This window comes from Nicotiana tabacum, chromosome 18 (assembly GCF_000715075.1).
Source record: "Nicotiana tabacum cultivar K326 chromosome 18, ASM71507v2, whole genome shotgun sequence".
NCBI classification, from domain to species: Eukaryota; Viridiplantae; Streptophyta; class Magnoliopsida; order Solanales; family Solanaceae; genus Nicotiana; species Nicotiana tabacum.
The window spans coordinates 118,559,881-118,574,307 of record NC_134097.1 but is presented as its reverse complement, the minus strand read 5'-3'; the positions used below and the strand labels follow the sequence as shown (position 1 = coordinate 118,574,307).

Sequence of the window (14,427 nt, the reverse complement as noted above, 5' to 3'; positions counted from 1 at the left end):
AATAAAAGTTACATATTCCAATTTGCGTTATAAACTTACTTTATTTTCAAGTTTTTACAGTATTGTAAACTAAGACATAAATTCAAACACATTAACAAGTGTTACTTATATATGGAGTACAAGGATTAAATGACACCATATCTCTAACGCTTTACAAGATACAATAATTGAACTGCAAACTAAAGGTGAGGCTAGACTTGGTTCCGCACCATTATGTGATATTATCAACGCTTATCCCTCCGCATATTCTTTCAAATGGAGAATATTCATAAGAAATTGAGAATGACTAAATGGATAGAAAGAAAAAGGTAGCGGCAAACGAACAAAAAAATATGAGGTATAGATGTCTTATAAGGTATAGGGTGAAATTAAATAGAAAAGTAGAATAAAGGGTAAAATAGTACTCCATTAGGAAATAAGTAAATGCAAAAGAGAAATAACATAACGATCTCACCATACCAAATAACTGTTACATAAAATGATGTTTCATTATTAAGTAATAACTGTATTGGGAAAAATTGAATTTACATATTAAAGTGGAATAAGAATGACGTGCCTTACTAGTCACAGAGTTATAATTGGCAAAGAGACACGAGTTGCAACAGATACGAGCATAGTCAAAGGAAGAGACACAGGTAAATACTCAAAGGACTCGGCGCCCGTATCTATTTAAGTCATTTAGGTAAGGGAATCAAAGGGAATGAATCAGACAATATATGAGAGTACAGATACAGTATTTAATGAGCATTAAATACTGAATACGTTAGAGAATCTGTATTAAATACAATGATTGTATAACATAACATTCAATGTCTTTAATTACTCATAATAGCCTTATTAAGACAAGGGCAAAATGCATATCTCCCAAATAGCTATAAAAGAGAGATAATTGATCAATTGTAGGGACACGAAACACTATTGGAATATACTTTGGTTTACTTGTTTTTCTCCTGATTATATTCTTGCTACCCAAATTACTCTCTTTTACATATTCTTTCGATTATCAGTAACCCGTGTTCTTCTAAATTCTAGCTTTGACTAAAATTCTATTTTTTGGTTAAACAAATTGGTTCCGTTACCGGGACTCTGATAATCTATTTTCTTTTTGCTTAACTTTCCTTGTTGCATCAACTATGTCGAACAACAATGACAACATTCAAGGAAACCAAGAAAACCAAACAAACCAACAACTTCAGAGAGATCCTCAGGATAATAACGCACTGATTATTTCTCCACGAGGCTCTCCTCGGCGATCTCGTGAAGGCACTCCTGATGGATCTCATACAGATGGACAGGCTCAATTCGAAAATATTGAAGCTATGGATGAGGCTTTGCAAAAATTTATTACCGCACAGGTCAATAAAGCCATTCAGGCCTTGGTTAGCCAGTTACCTGCTGCACCACCCACACCTACTCCAAAATAACAACACTCTGGAGAACCCTCATTGCGGGCTTGTTAATTCAGGTAGTGGTGGAACCCCCAGTGAATCGCAAGAGGGAGAACCAGGTTATTTAGTTAATTCAGATTTGCAAACTTTAGTACTAACATTGCAGAAACAGCTCAAGGAGCAAAGTGACCGCATAGAGCAAATACCCGGGGCGCCGCCCGTAATCAAAGGAGTAGATATGGATAAATATTTTCAACAACCTTGGAAGCCAAATGCTGCTCCCCTTCCAATTCCAAAGAAATTCAAAATGCCTGATATTCCAAAATACGATGGAACAACAGACCCACGAGATCACGTGACTGCATTCACAATAGGCGTAAAAGGCAATGATTTGACTAAGCAGGAGATTGAATCAGTATTAGTCAAAAAATTCGGTGAAACACTCACTAAGGGTGCATTAACATGCTATTCTCTTTTACCCAAAAATTCTATAAACTCTTTGGCTGAGCTTGCAGATTCTTTCATTAAAGCACATTCGGGAGCTCAAAAAGTCGAAAAACGAATGGAAGATATTTTCAAGATCAAGCAAAGGGATTCAGAATTGCTTAGAGAATTCGTGGACAGGTTCCAACGTGAAGGAATGACCTTACCTCGTGTACCTAATAATTGGGAAGTTATAGCTTTCACAAGCAACTTGAATGAGAAAAGCTCGGAAGTTACAAGGAGACTCAAGGAAAGCCTTCGTGAATTCCCAGCTACAACGTGGAATGATGTTTATAGCAGGTATAGCACAAAGCTGAGGATCGAAGAAGATACTGTTCCGCGATTTCAAAAAGAAGAAAAGGTAAGTTCGAGACGTGCGGAGACTGAAAAAATATCTGGTAAAAACAGGTACGAGCCGTATATGGGACTTGCGGGAAAATACTCACGGTTAAATCAGGACAATCAAAGGTATGATCACAGATCAAGGAATAGAGAATCAGGTTCTTCATCAAGATTTAGGAACGATCGAAACAACTATGAGTCACGAGATGATGATAAAAACTTAAAAGCAAGATTCAGTGGTTACAATTTTAATATCAACACCTCCGAGCTCGTAGCTGTTTTGAGAAGCATGGGTGATAAGGTTCGATGGCCAAAAAAATGAGATCGAATCCAAACAGGCGCAACCCTGATCATTGGTGCGAGTTTCATAATGACCACGGGCATAAAACAACAGACTGCAGATTTTTACAAAGTAAAGTTGATCATTTATTGAAATCAGAATATCTTACTGAGTTGTTCAGTGAGAAAGGTAAGCAAACTTACATGAAGAATAGGCAGAAACCTCCAAAACCACCTTCCCCTAAAAGAACTGTCAACGTTATAAGTGGGGGTGAAGACATCAATGGTATATCAATGCTGCAGCTAACAAAATTTCCAAAGTTGCAATTACCCAAAAGAAACAGGTGCGGCATAACTTAGAGGAAGACACCATTACATTCAGTGATGCAAACGCAGATGGCGTGTTAACCCCTCATAACGATGCACTGGTAATATCTCTAATTGTATATGATACTAATGTAAAACGAGTCTTGATTGATCCAGGTAGTTCTGTGAACATTATTTTGCTAAAAGTATTGCATGAGATGAAAGCTGAAGATAAAGTAATACCAAAGGCGCTTACTCTATCTGGATTTGATAATTCTAGTGTTGTGACGAAAGGAGAAGTAACACTCACCACATTCGCTGAAGGAGTCGACAAAGATACAAAGTTCCAGGTAGTAGATATGGAGATGGCTTACAACATGATCCTTTGGAGACCATGGATCCACGAGATGGATGCAGTTCCTTCAACCTTGCATCAAGTTATCAAATTTCCGTCGCCATGGGGAACTTGTCAAATTCATGGAGATCAACATACATCCAGGACTATCAACTCTGTTGCAGATACAAGCACGAGAAATGAAGAAAAATAGCAATCACAGAAGGTAGTTGAGGACACCACAACACAAACCTCAACTGAACAGGGGCAAACAGATGTAGATTCAAGGCTTGATACCATTCAAGAACCATAAGAGAATGAAAATATCAAAACAACAATAGAGGAATTAGAGCCTATTGTGTTATTTGCTCAATGGCCTGATAAGAAAGTCTACGTTGGGGCCAATCTTAGCCAAGGCATGAGAGGTAAGTTAATTAAATTTTTGAAAACTAACGTGGACTGCTTTGCTTGGTCCCACTCTGATATGACAGGGATACCACCGGAGGTGATGACTCATAAATTAAATGAAGACCCATCATACCCTCCTGTCAAGCAAAAGAAAAGAAAGCAAGGAACTTTCAAGAATCAGGTGATTCAAGAAGAAGACCAAAAATTGCTAAAAATTGGTTCCATTCGTGAGGTGAAGTATCCTAACTGGTTAGCTAATACTGTTTTAGTTCCAAAGAAGAACGGTAAGTGGCGGGTTTGTGTAGATTACACAAATATTAATAAAGCCTTCCCTAAAGATTCTTTTCCACTACCACACATAGATCAATTGATTGATGCAACTGCAGGTCATGAGCTATTAAGTTTTTTAGATGCATATTCAGGTTATAATCAGATTAAAATAGATCTGGGAGATGAATAAAAAACTTCATTCATAACAGACAGGGGGACTTACTGTTATAAAGTAATGCCCTTTGGTCTAAAGAATGCAGGTGCAATGTATCAGAGGTTAGTTACCAAAATATTTCAAGAGCATTTAGGAAAAACTATGGAAGTGTATATAGATGATGTTCTTGTTAAAACTTAGTATTCAAAAGATCACATATTACACTTATCTGACACATTTTCAATTTTGCAAATTTAATATGAAGTTAAATCCCGAGAAATGTCCATTTGGTGTTGCATCAGGTAAGTTTTTGGGTTTTCTTGTTTCTAACCGTGGTATTGAAGTGAATCCTGCACAGATTAAGGCCATTGAAAAAAGTCCCTGATATACTTTCAAACAAGAAAGAAGTTCAAAGATTAACAGGGAGAATTGCAGCCTTGGGAAGATTCATTTCTAAATCATCAGAGAAGTGCTTTAAATTCTTCTCAGCCCTTAAAAAGCAGGATCATTTTGAATGGAATGAGGAATGTCAACAGGCACTCAGGAATTTGAAAACATACTTATCAAATCCACCTTTGCTGGCAAAATCAAAGGCTGGGGAAAGACTACTCATTTACCTTGCTGTTTCAGAAGTAGCGGTAAGTGCTGTTTTGGTCCCGGAAGAACAAGGTTAACAATCCCCCATCTATTATGTTAGTAAATCTTTGTTAGACGCGGAGACGCGGTATCCTCAATTAGAAAAACTTGCACTCGCATTAATCATGACATCTAGGAAGTTAAGACCTTACTTTCAGTGTCATCCTATTGCTGTAGTAATTGCCTATCCTTTACGTAATATATTACATAAGCATGAGTTATCAGGTAGGTTGGCTAAGTGGGCTATAGAATTAAGTGAATACGAAATCACGTACCAACCTAGAACTGCTATAAAATCACAAGCGTTAGCTGATTTCGTGGCTGATTTTAGCCATGGGATGAAATTAGAAGCAGAGAGAGAATTACAGGTGTTCAATGGAGCTAACTCAGGAACTTGAACTTTATTCACTGATAGTTCACCTAACGTAAAAGGTGCAGGTTTAGGGATTGTTTTGGTATCACTTATGGGTGAAACCATGCGACAAGCTATTAAATGTCATTCTATAACTAACAATGAGGCGGAGTATGAGGCTGTAATTGCAGGTCTAGAATGGGCACGGGAACTTGGCATAAATCAGATTATAATCAAAAGTGATTCGCAACTCGTGGTTAATCAAATGCTGGGGACTTATACAGCCAGGGAAGCGAGGATGCAACAATATTTAGAAAAGGTACGGGAATTGATAAAGCAATTTCAAACCTGAAAAGTTATACAAATACCAAGGGATGAAAATGTAGAAGCGGACGCCCTAGCTAATCTCGCATCTGCGGCTGATGTGGCAAGTGATGCAAACGCCTCACTTATACATTTATCTCATTCAGTTCTTGACCCTGATAAGAATGAGGTAAATTTTAATAATTTAACTTGGGATTGGAGGAACGAGATTGTTGCTTTTTTGCAGTATGGTATCGTCCCTGATGATAAGAAAAAGCTCACGCGCTTCAAAAAAAGGTTGCTCGGTACTGCTTAAAGCAAGGCAATCTATATCATAAAATATTCGGTGGTCCCTTAGCAAGATGCCTCAGACCTTCGCAAACGGAATATGTAATGAGAGAAATACACGAAGGACATTGCGGGAACCACGCAGGTGGAAGATCACTGGTAAGAACCTTAATTAGGGCAGGTTATTACTGGCCTAAAATGGAAGAAGAAGCAGAAAGTTTCGTGGCCAAATGTGATAAATGTCAAAGGTACAGTAACAATATGTATAGACCTGCGGAGTTATTACATCCGGTCATCGCGCCGTGACCATTTATGAAATGGGGAATGGATATCGTAGGTCTATTACCTCAAGCAAAAGGACAGGTAAAATTTTTGCTCATACTCACTGATTATTTTACTAAATGGGTAGAGGCAGGACCATTCAAACAGGTGCGAGAAAAGGAAGTCAAAGATTTTATTTGGCGGAATATCATATGCCGATTCGGTGTACCAAAGGAGATTGTATGTGATAATAGACCTCAGTTTATTGGAGCTCAAATCACGGAATTCCTTCAAAGTTGGCAAATTAAAGGATTACGTCTATGCCTTATCATCCGGTGGGTAATGGGCAAGCAAAATCAACAAATAAAGTCATTATCAACAATTTAAAGAAACGACTAGAAGAGTCAAAAGGGAATTGGCCAGAAGTGCTACCTGGTGTTTTATGGGCATATCGTACAATGGCGAAAACAAGTACGGGAGAAACACCATTTTCGTTGGTTTATGGAGTAGAAGCTTTAATTCTCGTTGAGATAGGGGATCCAAGTACAAGGTTCACGCATGCAACAGAAGAGTCCAATGACAAGGAGATGCGTTTAAATCTTGATTTACTCGAAGGAAGGAGAGAAGCTGCACTAATAAGAATGGCAGCACAAAAGCAGGTCCTAGAAAGATACTACAATAGGAAAGCACGCCTCATGTTCTTCAAAATTGGGGACTTCATGCTTGAAAAGGTTTTTCAATATACAAAGACAGCTAACGCAGGTAAATTATGTCCAACATGGGAAGGACACTATAGAGTTCGTGATATTGCAGGAAAAGGAGCATATGAACTGGAGACAATGGATGGAAAGGTACTACCTTCACATTGGAATGTTGTTCACTTGAAGAGATACTATTTCTAAGGAATACCCACGGTCAGGTATCAACATTTTGAATATAATTTTTGAATTGTTAAAATTTTACTAACAATTTTAGATGATAGCCAAAACACTAACCCGTACTAAATGATGAGTCACAACCTGTAAGGCACACAGAATAAACTAAAATTCCTGGCCTAGGGTTACAATTATTCTGATAGAAATACAAATGGGTTAAGCAGTCTTCATCTATAATTGTACCTCCGAGTCCCGTATGTTTTCCTTTTCAGGAAAAGGACCAAATGAGAGAAACAATCAAGTGCTCAAGGCTTCATACTTCAACACTCAAACACTTGGGGGACTACATAATATACACGGGCATGTGTATAAAGAAGTTAAAGTAGATGGAGGAAAAATCAAGCCTAAAAGAGTCCAGTGCAGAGTAAAAGTCACGAGCCAAGGCCAAAGAAAACCTTACTATAGTTAGGGTAAAGGCTATGTACTAAAACGGGTTATAAATAAAAACCTCGAGTTTATTATTTTTACTTTTTTAAATCTGTTACAAGAAAAACAGTTACGAGAAAGTTATAGATGTACTTTAAATACATGTAAAGTATTATTCAAAACTAGACAAAGTTCAAATAAAAACTTGTCAAAGTTATTTCAAAGAAACATGTGTGTTCCTATTTCTTTTATCGTATGTTAACACCATTATGAAGGTAAGACATCTTCTTCATTAAGTGTCGAAGTATAAAAGGGTCCTCTTTTATAAAATTCATGTTCAAATTAATTAGTCATGAGGATAACAAAAGCATTTACGAAGAACAAAAATGCAAATTATTCTGTAAGTCCTTAAAAATAAAGGCAAGAATAAAATAAACAGAAGTTCAAGATAATAACATGAAAAACTTCTTAATATTTAAAAACTTAAGACTAAGTACGAACTTAACACAAAACTATGAATTGTTTATACTCTAAGACTAAGTACGAACTTAGTCACAAAACTATTAATTGTTTGTACAAACTGGCCCATAAAAGGTCTGGGGACTTTAATTCTCAAAATAAACCCTTAAATGGAACCAAGGGTTTCACCACAATTTTTCAAATGAAACAAAAACAAAGTTATTCAAATAACTAAGGCTGATCACTGAGAAATTGGAGGAACTGAAGTAGAAGTATCATCAAAAACGGGCTCAACTTGGGCAAGAGTATCAACAGTTGCGGGCTCAATTTGACCTGCAGCAACAGGCTCGACTGGACTTGAAATAGTAGGGATACCCTTATCGACTTCAACATTCACGGAAGCTTCGGCCACGGGAGAAGGAAAATCTTGAGTTTGCTGAACTTTCTCAATAGTTTCATTGATTTTTGCCAACTCAGATTCCAAGTTGAAAATTTCTTGGCCAACTTCAATTAGGGTATCACGGCGTGAATTCAAAAATGCCCAACTTATTTCAATAGCAGATTTATCTTCAAGGATCTCATAATCCCTTTCCCAGTCAGCAATTTCGTTCTTTAACTTCTCATTTTCAGCCAAGGCAGATGTGTAAGAAGTCTGGAGAGAGGCATGGGAGCTTTCTAAAGCACGCACCTTATCAAAAGAAGCTCGAAGGTCTTCTTGTGCCTGAATCAAATTTTGTACGAGCTCCCCAGCGTAAGCTTCCTTTTTATTCAAAAGAGCCTTCAACTCTATGATTTCTTCACCAGCCTTGGACAGCTGTTCTGAATAGGAAGTTTCAAGGTGAGTTTTTTCTTTATCTGCTTGGCTTAAGCAAGTCTTTTCAACCGCCAACTCCGAAGTCAAAGCTCGTACCTGCTGCTCCAAGATACTTTTGCTCTCTTCTAAGTACTCCACATCAATTTGCAAGCTCTCAAACTGTTTTTTCCAATTGCACGCCTCTAACTTAGAATCACGCACTAATTGATCTGAGTGGATAATTCTTTTCATCATCTCTGTGCTGATAAGGTTGGCCTAAAAAGGGGAAAAAGAAAAAAGAATCCTCAAAGATAGAAAAATTACAAAGTAAAAGAAAGAAGAGAAGGGGAATACCTTCAAAGTGGCGTGCACAATATCGTTCATCAGGGTCAAGGAACTATGGCTCTCTAGCTTAGCTTTCTCAATTGGGCCAATTAAAGGCTCTAGCCATACATCCGCTTGACCTGATTTCCTTAAGAGACTGCCCTTAGTAGGAACTTCAATGACTACTCGCCTCATAGCAGCATTCTTACTTGAGGAGCCAACCTCAGTGCGATGAAAGTTTGGATGAGGAATTGTCGAAGGAGGACAGAAGAGGTGGTAAAGATAGTCTGGGGAGGAACAGAAACAATCAAAACTGGCAAAGAATGAGTTACAGACACGGGTGTCGAAAAAGAAGCCAAGGTTACTTCATCCAAAACAGGACCTAAGCCTTCACTACCAAACCCGCTAATAAAAAGCTGCTCAGCAGAGTTATGAGCAGCAGCGGGAGCAACGTCATCATCAAGAATTAGTATCGGAGTTTCAGCAGACTCGGTAAGAGGAACAGAACGACGGGGGGATACCTCTGCTTCATTATTATAAATGATGTGTCTTCGAGCTCGTGGCCTTGTCACCAAAGAGCCCCCGTCTTCCTCCTCTTCAGAGTCTTGTTCCTCAACAACAACGACTTTTCTTTTTGTAGAAGAACCCAAGATTATTTCTTAAGCCCTTTCCAAAGAGATGCGAGAAGCCGCGACTGCCTCGGCAGTGACTCCGCGAATAGCAAATCCTGATAAAAAAATGGATTGAAATTAGTGCAATAAAAAAAATGTACACGAAAAGATGAAATAAAAGTTCTTACCATGAGTTTTTACTTTCCAACCAAAACGGTTAGAAAGTGTCTTCCAAGACCTACCATTAATTGGTGCGGTCCTCAATAACTTGTCTACCCAATCACGGAAATTGGGAACGTCTTCCACAACTCCCATAGTAGCTAAAAAAAAGAATAAGCAAAATTAGAAAAGTTGACAAATTTGAAGAAAAAAGGTACGAGAAAGTTAAAAAGACTTACGTGCAAAATTCCACTTCTCAGGGAAGGGAAAATTATCATCACCCACTAAACCAACAGTAGGGGCCTGGCATACCAGCCACAATCTTTGTTATCCTCAGGGCTTACCAAAACTTACTTGCTCCTGGCTACTAGTGTGAAAATACCATTGCGAAAGAGTCTAGGGGAGTAAAGGTGAATCAAATGAGGGAAAGTAAAGGGAACACCAGTTGTGTTGGTCAAATGCCTCAAACAGGCAACAACCCTCCATATGATTGGGCCAATTTGACCCAAGCAAACATAAAAAAATGACAGAACTCAAGAATAACAGGGTCAATAGATGGTCTAAACCCTAAGGTGAAAAGGTATGTATAAATAAAAGAAACCCGATTATGTAAGAGGTGATTCTTTGATTTGGATTAGGGATAATAATAGGGAAAATCACTATTCTAATGACAGTCTCTACGAACTACAGAAATCAAACCTTCTGTAATTTGAGTGGGATAAATATCAGCACGATCTAAACCAGAGACTTGGTTCCTAAGAGATTCTCTGTCATGATAAAAAGATAGTTCCGTGGGAACTATCTCCTCTACTGTAGGCTCACGAAGAGGTTCAAAAGGTTTTTTACCTCTTGAAGAAGATCTTTGTGAAAGGGAACTCCTAGTTCTAGAAGAAGGGCCGGAACTAGGTAAAGGAGTGAAAGAATCGCGAATAGATCCTAAATTACAAAGCCTACCTCCCCTTCTGCTTCTAATGGGGGCATTAGGGAAGGAATCAATTATGGGAACCCTTCTAGGGTTAGAATTTGAAGAAGACATGATGAAGAAGGATGATACGATAAAGAAGCAAACATGGATTTGAGAGATTGAATATTCAGTAAACTTTATGTGGAAAAGACAAAGAAAGAAGTTATATTTATACTGATAAGCGACCGCCGAAGGAAAAAGTGTGATGATGGAAGTACCATAATAATGATAACTGACGCATCGTGAATAGTGGAGCCATGAAAAAGCCTTAAAAAGGGCTGCAGAATTGCAGAACTAATAAAAAGGTGACACGTGTAAAGAGCATTAAATAGAAGTGACAATTGAAGCGTCAATTTTGTCATAGCATTAATGGTGACAAAAATTCTCGTTTTAATGAAATCCACTTCCCAAATATTCAATTGATGTATAAATGGCAAGTGGAGGGACTATCTGTATTGGGAAAAATTGAGTTTACATATTAAAGTGGAATAAGGATGACGTGTCAAGACACGTAGACTAGTCACAGAGTTACAACTGGCAAAGAGACACGAGTTGCAACAGATACGAGCAAAGGCAAAGGAAGAGACACGGGCAGATAATCAAAGGACTCGACGCCCGTATCTATTTAAGTCATTTAGGTAAGGGAATCAAGGGGAATAAATCTGACAATATATGAGAATACAGATACAGTATTTAATGAGCATTAAATACTGAATACGTTAGAGAATCTGTATTAAATACAATGATTGTGTAACGTAGCATTCAATGTCTTTAATTACTCATAATAGCCTTATTAAGACAAGAGCAAAACACATATCTCCCAAATAGCTATAAAAGGGAGATAATTGATCAATTGTTGGGACACAAAACACTATTGGAATATACTTTAGTTTACTTGTTTTTCTCCTGATTATATTCTTGCTACCCAAATTATTCTCTTTTACATATTCTTTCGATTATCAGTAATCCATGTTCTTCTAAATTCTAGCTTTGACTAAAATTCCATTTTTTGGTTAAACAATAACAAAATTAACATTACAATACAATAACATAATATGGACAACCACCGTCCAAACAACCTACAAAGAAAAATGGCCCAAACTTTTAATCTGAAAAGAGAATTTATTCATTCAAGACTTTCATCCTCCTTATAATGCCTTCTTTGAGAGCAATATTAGTAGTACTATATCCACCATCAATCACAAAATTCATCCCACTTATATACTTAGATTCATCACTAGCAAGATACAATGCTGCTTCTGCAACATCCTCATCCTCCAACATTGTTCCTTTGAGGTTTGCAATTTCAGATAAAAATTCCTCAGCCTTTTCCTTCTCCTTAATACCTAGACAATTCAACAACGTAACGTTGGAGTTGCCACCCCAAATGGAGAAACACAATTTACTCTAATTCCATATTGTCCTAATTCTACACCCAAATTCTTAGCAAGCCCAACTACTGCATGCTTTGACGCAGAATACGTATGAGAGACATCGCCATAAGGCACTGAAGCAACACTGGAAGTGAAAAGAATGCTACCTTTCTTAGCTGGGATCATCACACACGCCGCGTGTTTTGCACATATTAATGCCCCAAAGACATTCACATCAAATACTGCTTTGAAATTTTCGTAGTCAGATTCTAAGATGGTGGAATCAGATCCAGCGTTGCTGAACATAATGTTAAGTTTCCCGTACTTGGAAATTGCTATGTCCACTGCATTTTCGACGTCTTTTTCCACTTTTACATCGCAATGTATGTAGGAAACAGCTCCCGTTTCACCTACTTTTTCAATGATAGATTGGCCAAGATCGTCTTGGACGTCTGCAATTACTACTTTTGCTCCGTGTTTGATGAAAAGTCTTGCTGCGGCTTCACCAATTCCACTACCGCCGCCTGTTACGATTGCAACTTTGCCCTCTAGCCTGATACAATATATATAGGAGTATAATTCAACATTCGATTTCATAGGATTGTGCTTAAGTTGATCACTAGAGCAACAATAAGGGTAACTTCTAGGGGCGAATCTAGGACGGGATTGGATTTTTCATCCGGTGTTCAATACTAGCATTGAGCCGATTAAATCGGGATTTGCGCCGGCCGGAAGTCCCATATTGGAGAGTAAATGCTTCCTAACCAAGATAACTTTATACTGAGGGTTCAAATCGAAGACCTTTGATTAAGGATGAATGAATACTTATCACTCCGCCACAATCCCTATTGAACAGTTGAACTCATTTTCCTTTGAGCTCGAAGTGTATATACTTATTTAATTTAATTTAAATATATACATATAATTAATTAGATCCACTCATTCTGACTCTAAATACAGAATTCGCCTATGATGAACTCCCCAATATCCTAAAAGGCATACAGCCGAATAATTATAATACGACATTCATATTTGAGGAGCCCAACATTGAGGAAAAGATAACAAAATAAACTTACCTTTTAGCAATGGAGCCGAGGGAGGAAAAGCTCGAGGCCATGGAATTGATCAGCTTCAAATGCTTGAAAATGAGGAACATACTTTTGTTAGTGAACTGTGCGAGTATTAATATACTGTGGGCCTTATTATTGGTCATGTGCAACTATCAGATTGTTAGTTGTAAGTTGACTTCTAATTAGTAAATTTGTAATTAAATCCTTTGAGAGTGTGTATCACGCACAGCTATTATATATACCTTTCTTAATGTTTGCTTGCTCTAGATATCTTCACACTATAATATGCATCAATCATACTCCCTCCCATACATTGCAGTTGTCATGGTTATTAAAACTAACTGGTTTAAAATATTTGTTATTTAGAAAATCAAAATATAATTAATAAACTTTTTCTCGTTTCGTTAACAACATTTCAGTGTAATTTCACAAGTGAGGTTTGATTAGGGTAGTGTATATGCAAATCCAAGGGCAGACGTACATTAGTCGAAGCTGCGTTCCATTCGACACCACTTCGCCGGAAAATTTTACTAAATACACATATAAACAGTGGACAGAGAAAACTGATATATTGACAAAATGACACCATTGGACAATCAAGCGTACTTGGTACGATGGCTAGCAGCCTAGCACGTCCATTTTCATCTAGAAGGGTGGGGTGTCGAGGCCCACTCCATAGTTTTTTGCACATTTTAAAGCATCTTTAGTTAAAAATTAGATTCTACAAGAATCGAACTCTATCCTTAATTTACAATTTTTGAGTGACAAGATTTGCTGGTGTTAGTCTTCTCATGTATCCATGTGCAGACTTTACCTTTACTTTGTGAAGGTAGAGAAGTTGTTTCTAATAGACCTTAGACTCAAGAAAAACGTAATAAAAAATCAAAGATATTAATTGTTCTTGAAAGTAAACTTTTTTTTTGGGCAAGTAAACTATTTTGCTTACCGGCCAATAGCAAATATGTACAAGTATAAAACAAAAGCAAGTGCTTTGGACAGGCCCCAAACCAGAACATCACTACTACTGCTACCTCCCAACATTGAACTAGTACACTTAAGGCCTAAGGGTAGAAATTAAGAGAAACTAACTTCCTTTCTAGCTTTGGCTTCAGTGTCCCTTTACATGTTACCTCCTAAATAATCTACTTAATGATCCCTTGCACTGATCTATGTTTCTCCTGAAATATTCTAATGTTTCTTTCTTGCCATACATGATAGATGCATCCAGCAATCACCATTCTGTAAAGTTCCACCTCTGCATTCCTTCCTTTCTTATTAATTTCTGTCCATAGCAGTTCCTCCTGTCAGTTCAACGCTTGCATGTATATATGATCACGCCCAACTATGCCTTATAAAAAGGACTAAGCGGTCATTGCAAATATAATCCGGGTATTTAGCTCAGAGTCGAATCCCATAGGGAATTAGCCTACCAATTACTTTTGTCAGACTCACTAAATTCTCCATAATCAACTTCCCAGATATTTTGAATAACACTTGGTGATATTTCTACTTACTATAACTGAATAAAATTAATTAAACTAAGAGCTAACTATGACTGAGTTGTAAACA

The 14,427-nt window shown here is 37.5% G+C and overlaps 1 pseudogene; it reads right to left on the bottom strand.

The window, feature by feature from the left end:
* Window positions 1-11,289: 11,289 nt before the first annotated feature.
* Window positions 11,290-12,940, bottom strand: LOC107759419 (short chain aldehyde dehydrogenase 1-like; annotated as a pseudogene).
* Window positions 12,941-14,427: the final 1,487 nt, after the last annotated feature.